Genomic DNA, 6,478 nt, shown 5'->3' with positions numbered 1-6,478 from the left:
GTGATTGTTTTATATATGAGGCAGCAGGAGAGTCCACATTCCTCACCTGAGGTGCTTCACTCCTGTATTCCTCAAATACTTCTTGTCATCACGTAAAGGCACTTACACAAGAGCTCCAAGTATCCAGCACTGCTGAAAGACAGTCCCATGTTACACTTCTGTACAAATTGAGGTTTCTCACTAGCTACAACAAAAAAAATCTTCACTTTTTTCAATTTAAGGAAGGAAAGCACAGCTCCACTAAGTGGCAGCACTAGGCATCATTAGTGCCAGCTTCGTGGAATTATTTTTATATAACATAAATATTTTATATTTGTGAGAGATTGAATATAAACTGCTGCTCATGTGGCAATAATACATATGCCTCTTTTTTGCTCATAGTGTTTGATTTCATCATTTCCAGGACAGAGAAATAAACTTGTGCTCAGGGAATCTAAGAGTAACCTTTCCAAATACTTTCACAGGTTCATATTTGCAGAAATTTCCATTTGAATATGAGTTTTATATATAACAACGTTAATTTACAAGTTGGAAAACACATCATATGGGTCCCCACACATTTCTGGATGCTCCTCAGATCACTTCCACAGCTTCTGATTAATCTTTCACAAGATTTCACTACATTTTACAAGGGTGCATTGCAACTTATTCTGTGTCTGTGTCCAGAGCATAAAGATAACCTCTTTCGGTTTGTGCATTAGGAGGACTGAAATATGTAGCTGAAACACAATTACGATGTTGAAAAGCTGTGTTGTGTGCTTTGTGTACCATAAATGGTTAAACTCTACGGTGCCAATTCTATTTAATGCTAAAAATAGGGAAGTTTATATTCAATTACCAAAGATGCCAAAGCTGTCAGTAAATATATTTTTACACATTGGAAGTATAATCTTATATAGTAATCTGTATTACTAATTTCAGTCATTCTTAAAAAGCCACTGATTGGATTTAACACTGACACATACCCAAGAGGTACTGAAGTCAAATCACAGCTTGTATCAAAGTTCCTAAGCAGATTCCTGTGCTGCCCCAGCTGCATTCCTGAAAAGCTCTTATCTAAATACGATGACTCCATGCAGCACACCGCTTAAGTACCTCCACTGCTTTGTCTACAGACTGAACCATATTAAGTGCTGAAAACAGAAAAATAGGAACATGTGCAATTTATTTATTTTATTTTGGTATGCTGTTTTGATTCTGGAAAACCAGCCTTAGGAAATCACACCCAGCAATGGTTCTTCAGCTGCTGCCTGGGGTCCATTCTGAAACTGACCGAACAGATTTTCAGGGTCACACTGCAGAGTATTTACAACACTTTTTTCTTAAAACTGATTAATTTTGTAACTGGGAAAGAAAATAATGCAAACCAGTCTTTTACTTTCATACCGAAAAATTTACAAGGTAGGTCCCTAAAGTGTATTACTCTTCACAGAAGGAAATGCAAGTGACCTTAGTATTACTGCTGTTTATCATTGATACAGAACATGATCCCATGCAGCTCCACTATCTTCTCATACCGTAGGAGTTAATGATATGAAATCCTACACACCAGCAGTTCTGGAAAAAACATCATTATTGCAGTATTTGTGTTCCAGTGATTTCGGTTCTGTTCAACCTCAAGGAACTGTAACATAGCACTGTGGGGATGAGCTTCACTTACACTAGAGTTAGAACAATATAAATGTGCTTTACACCAAAGCCTAATATAACTTAGAATCAGGGCTTGTGTTTCAGGCAGGATAATATATATTTTATTTTTTTTTCTTCAAAACTTAATTCCAGAAGGGTAGGAACTAAACAAAGCCACACACTTTTCATTTTGATATATCCATGAAAGGTATTTTCAAGCAAAATTGATTTTGAAGGTTACCAGAATTAAATTGAAAAATAATAGAGTGTGGCTTTGCAGTTCAAGGAAGATTTATGATTAGAGGAGACACAGCGGATCCTTTGTGGCTTTGTTCTCCATTGTTCTCCAGAAATGACAGCTATTGTCCAGGCCAGCCTCTTATACAAGAATGAACGTCAGGCCACAAGTGGATTTATTGTCCATTGTAGCAAAAATCTATGACTTTGCTACCACAGGGTGGGAAGGGATTATGATTGATTTGTAATATCCTCTGGGATTATGGAGGTTTGTTAGCATGCCAAAACAGACAGCTGATGTACGTATGGAGGCTTCAGGTGTCCTGCTGCTATATGTGAAGAGAAATTCAGTAACATACATCATAGAATGGGTTCTGGTAAAAGGTGTAGTTCCAGCCCCATAAATGGATCATGGCTGCAGAAACTGACACCTAATGAGCAGCAGCTCATATCACTGGTTTTTAATAAATATTGTGAAAATATGTGAAAAATTCAGAGAAACGTATCTTAGCATCACAAATACCCTCTCCCCCTACTTCCTCCTCACGCACAAGCGCAATCACACAAGTTTTGAGTAAAGGCTGGGCTGTCACACCTGGATTTCTTCAGCACGTGCATGGGTGGGTGCTACTCTTGCCACCACGAGGAGAGCCAGTGCTGGCCCTGGACTTGTGGACCTGTGCTCCTCCACACACGACGAAATGCAGTGCTGACTGCAGAAGGTCTCTTGAGTTGTCACAGTCACATAGTTTCACATTTGCTACTGATTTGTCTTGTACAAGCTCTGCTTACCGCTTCTGTTGCAGCGTCTTCCACTGGTTTTTATTTTTCCTTATAAAAACTGCTCCTGATATTTAAGCTTTCCCATCCTTCATGTTGTACCATGATCCCTCATGAGGTGCCTTTTATGTAAGAAAACAGGTACGGTCAGCAAGGTGTCTGCTGACTGCGTATCTGAGGCGTGTTAATCTATCCTGGAATGTGCTAATGAAACATGCCTGAGATATTACAGTGAGGAGCAGGAGAGAAATGGGTGTGACATACTGAGAATGCCTGAGCGTCGCGCTATTTATTTGCTGTCAGCGCTTAATGCGGACCCAGCATATGCTATTAAGAAATCACCTTTGCACTCGCATTTCATACCTATAATGCAATAATTGTACCTAGAAGCGAGGTATGCACAAGTCGTATATCCATCTCTTTTGTCCCTCTGTTTGGCCAGGCGTTTTCTACAGCGAGGAATAAGCTCACACGCTTTCAAGGCAGCGCTGGTCTTAGGGTAGGCTAGGAGAGCATGAGGGCTTTGGTTATACACACTTAGGTGGAGAACCTCAAGTTTTAGCCTGAGAAACAGAACCAAAGAAGTGGAAGGGCCTGAATGCAATGGTCAGGAAGGATAAAATCCTGGAAGAGCAATTCCTTAAATCAGTGGACTTTCACTACTGCCAGTTTCCACCCACTCTAGTAAAATACATCCTCTAGAAAAGAAGTGGTTTGTAATAGACAGTCCACACAATGCCATAACAAAGTGATTTTATTGACATTCCTCTATACTGATATGGTTGAATAGAAAGCACAGCCTGAGTATCATGTGACATTTTTTCTGTCAATATAAGCAAAATCAGTCCAATAATGAGGACCTTTCCTGCCATTGACTTTATGTAGTCTTTAACAAAACCGTAACAGACGTTTCTGTTAGATAAATTGGAAGCTGCAGGGAATTTGGCTAATGGTACAATATTTACTATACTTAGTATCTACTATCTACAGGCATCTGTTTTTCTACTAGAACAAAGGAACTACATGACTCACTAGAGAGAAAGTAACAATCTAATCTTTTGGACCTTGTGATAACTGGAAAACCTATCTCAGATTGAGTATATTGCAGTCACTTTTTTTTTCTTTTAATAACGAACACTGAGGTACAGCAAGAATAATAATAAAAAAGCACCGCATTTGTTGTAGAAAGATCTGTTGGTCTGCATTTGACTGAAAGTGTTTAATCTTGACTGGGAAGCCCTATTAATATTACTGTGGAGACAGGGCAAATTCTTATTATTTTGACAGAAATTAAACAAATCACCAGTCAAATTTGTCCTTCTGGAATTCCACAGACTGTCACAGGATTAGTAGCGAAGGATGAGTTTAACTCATCCTCTGTGCGTGTATATTTTAGCTGATTTCTCATTTGATTTTCATGTCCACATTCAGTATCTGACTGTTTCCAACTAGAGGTATGTCAACTATTTGTTACAGTGAAACTAGAACAACAAAGCACAAACCCAACAAACACCCCCCCCTCCCCACAGGCAGTCTCTCAGACTAGACTACAACCTCAAACCTCAGCTACAGTTCATTGACAAGTTCACAGGTGAAAAGAGTCCTGTGTGTCAGCCCTGTACAAAACTCAGGATTTCTCTGTTAGATGTAGTTTGGATCACTCACTTCTTGCCTTGTGATAGCCAGGGATCTCCCTAGAACGTCAAAGTCAAGTTCTGAATATCCACAGCCAAGTGACTGAAACTGAACACTCACATAACGTCCCTGAGGCTGAAGTGACAGCATTTGTGAGGTTTATAGAGCAGACACAATTAACAGCAAGGTAGGGTTGTTTGTACTGTATCGAATCCTGCATAGCTTACGCGGTTGAACAGTCGGTGAGACTGCTGCAAGGTGGAAGACTTACTGATGGTTTAAAATACCTACTTTTGTTCTTGTATCTTCAGCTTAACGCTAGTATGGCAACAGGATTTCATAAACAGAAATATCCCTTTCCCTCCCTCTACCACCATCACAACAGTTACTCTGAAAAGACACGGGCCCTCTAAAACCAAATGCACAAATTACCAATATTGATCGCTCCTATCGAAATCCACAATTCACAAAAGCTGTCAGATTGCCTATTCTGTTTGTCACTTGCATTTTAAAATCTATCGATGTTGATGTTGTATCTTAATCTAGCCACCACCATATTTAAAGGGAACTGAGGTGAAGGAGCTGAACAGATTATTTCACTGTAAATCTGCCTGATGGAATATCTTCTAGTCTTTCCTGTGGGAAAACAATGAAACCAGACATTCTGCAATTAACAGTCAGTGTTTTGCAAATGAAAGCGCAGACCTGGGCAGAGCATGGATGATTACACGAGTGAGCATTTGAATCGAAAGGTGAACAAGGAAGGGTCTGTGCCTTGCATATGCGTAACTACAACAACAAAGTCAATTAATTGCATAATGGGCAGGTTAAATAACAGGGCAAGGGAGATGGGTTCCTCCCTCTCTCCTGTTAGCACCAGTCACTGCCTCACTTACTCCAACGTGACAGTGCCACCGAGATGCATGGCTTCCCCTTCTCTCCAGACTGGGACTGGGTTCAGCCCATGGTGTGACACAATGAATGGAGAAATGCACTGCGAAGCATTGATCTGGGTATCCTAGAGATGATGTCAGTGTTTGAAAACCTACTGGGGTAGGGCATTTGGGAAGAGAGAGGGATAGGACTGGAAGGATAAAATGCAAGAGAAGCAGCGTATAGCGTTCTCTTTCTTTTATGAAAATAGTCAACTGTCTTCCTCTATTCCTGGCTTTAGATGCAAAAATACTTGCAAGGAAATCTGCATGTCATCACAGTCACCCAAGAAAGCAATCTTTTACAAATACTAGGCTGTGTGCTTGAGAGACAGCTCGGACCAAGGATTTCGGTGGGAAGTAGCTGGCTAGACTGTTACATTTCCCAGAGCAGGAACACACCGGGTGCTTGAGATGGCATCTGCCACACATGGACACGCAGAACACTCAATTCTAGCTCAGTGTGTGGTGAGTGCCAGAACACCTCACGAAGAATTTCAGGAGAAAGCCTTCCTTCTTTCAATCAGTGGGGTTTGATGCTGTCTCTGAAATACAAACTTCTTTTATTATGCTACAAAAAATAGTTTTACTTTTTCTTAATAAAATATAGTTTTGAAATACTTAAAAAAATTTAACTACACAGTATTGTAAAGACTGGATTTTTTTTTTTCTTTTTTACTCTGTTAATGAGACAGCTCAATACACTATTTTCCTTGGCCAAACATGGACCAACCAATTGGAGACTTCTGTTTTCTTCTATTGTTAGAAGACATCCCACATTTGACATAATGCAGGTAACTTTGTAACATCACCAGGAATAAAACAGGAACCACAGGATTTTGGAGGAATCGCTGGATTTTGGGACCCAGTGGTGAAGAAGCAGGAATTACATACATTGGAAGATTTCGTTGTTCAGTCTCTCGTGGTGTGACTCACTTTGATGTAATTCATGTGCACGTGACAGATGTTCTCAGAATAAAAAGTTAAGATTTCTATCTCTACTCTGCAGTGGGGCTGGTCATGTGGAATAGATGCCTGAGAGCTTTGTGGAAATAATAAGCATCATTTTCGATGTCTGCTACAATGAAGCTGGCCTGTAGCTGCAGCCTCTGGATGCAACTGTAATATAAGGACCCAATAAGAATAATAACACGCACTATAAAACAGGTTCTCAGTAAAAGCCATACAGTGAATTACTATAAAAGTGCCTGAAATGTAACAGAAATTGAACAAATGTGGCAATTTAAATATCCCAGTATTTTATG

The sequence above is a fragment of the Antrostomus carolinensis genome, unplaced genomic scaffold (genome assembly GCF_000700745.2).
Source record: "Antrostomus carolinensis isolate BGI_N321 unplaced genomic scaffold, ASM70074v2 Scaffold51503, whole genome shotgun sequence".
In the NCBI taxonomy this organism is placed as follows: domain Eukaryota; kingdom Metazoa; phylum Chordata; class Aves; order Caprimulgiformes; family Caprimulgidae; genus Antrostomus; species Antrostomus carolinensis.
The sequence above is the reverse complement of the archived record's forward strand: the minus strand, read 5'-3'. Positions refer to the sequence as shown.